Source organism: Habropoda laboriosa, unplaced genomic scaffold (genome assembly GCF_001263275.1).
Source record: "Habropoda laboriosa isolate 0110345459 unplaced genomic scaffold, ASM126327v1 scaffold126, whole genome shotgun sequence".
NCBI lineage: Eukaryota > Metazoa > Arthropoda > Insecta > Hymenoptera > Apidae > Habropoda > Habropoda laboriosa.
In genome coordinates this window covers 769,587-770,748 of record NW_017100288.1, presented here as the reverse complement: position 1 = coordinate 770,748, position 1,162 = coordinate 769,587, and the positions used below count along the sequence as shown (strand labels likewise).

Below are 1,162 nucleotides of genomic sequence, written 5' to 3'. Positions count from 1 at the left end.
TCAGAACATAATTCCAACTCTAAGCATAAATTTTGAAATGCATTCACGAATAGAGAAAGATTTAAAATTCAATTATAGAAGGTGTATAAAGTTTCATCGAAAGCTAAGCTAAATGACAATTTCCATATGAGCGAATGTTCTTCCGTATCTGTCAGATATTTATTCATTTCGGTATACAAAACGGAAATAGAATTAAAAGTATAGTTTATATAACACGAACTTGTAGATTAAAATAATCTAACGTATATTTTGAATGGAAAGATAGCGAAATACAAGTAGAGGGAGCTGGTCTTCACAATTCCCTCCTTCTACATCTGCGCGGTTCCGTGGTGTAGTGGTTATCACGTCTGCTTTACACGCAGAAGATCGCCGGTTCGATTCCGGCCGGAACCATTTATTTTTTTACGCGCAAACAGGCTTTTGAAACTTTTATCTTGTACTCCATATTCTCGCTCGGTACACTCGCCTGTCGTATCGATATTACCTGTCCAAGATATACGAACGAAATTTCGGTAATATTTTTGCTACTTGAGATAGCGTTGTATGGGATAAAAATAGTTGCATTGAATTTTTCTTTGAATCGTTTGAATTAAATTTTCACGTCGATTGAATTTTACATCGTAAATTTTTATTTTGTCAGTTGAATCTTAAATCAGAGATTTTGGTATCAATTAAATTTTAAGTCAGAAATTTTGATATCATTGAAATTTTGATATCAATTAAATTTTAAGTCAGAAATTTTGGTGTCAATTAAATTTTTAATCAGAAATTTTGGTGTCAATTAAATTTTTAATCAGAAATTTTGGTGTCAATTAAATTTTTAATCAGAAATTTTGGTATCGATCAAATTTCAAGTGAGAATTTCTTTGTCCAATTCAGTTTTAAATGAGAAATTTTTCATTCAACTCTTAAAAGATTCGCAATTATTGGAAGGAGGACGTTTGCGTAAAAATTTCACGCGTTAACGTCGACTCATCCAAAAATCGGCGATCATTGGGAAGCTCCACGGGCGAGAATGTTTTTGGCGCGAAAGGGTGGCGGTATTGTCAAGGCTGACAGGATAATCGGGGCGGCTGCGGATGTTTCTCGACGTGAGAAAGAAGGACGTGCATCGCGAAATCGATTTGCGGCGCCACGTCTCGTTGTATCATACGTCCGGCAC

The 1,162-nt window shown here is 35.1% G+C and overlaps 1 non-coding gene across 1 annotated transcript; it reads left to right on the top strand.

Annotated features, from left to right (window-relative positions):
• The first annotated feature begins 320 nt into the window (after nt 1–320).
• Nucleotides 321–393, top strand: Trnav-uac. The gene has a single exon. It is a non-coding gene; the product is annotated as a tRNA-Val (tRNA).
• The last annotated feature ends 769 nt before the right edge of the window (nt 394–1,162 follow it).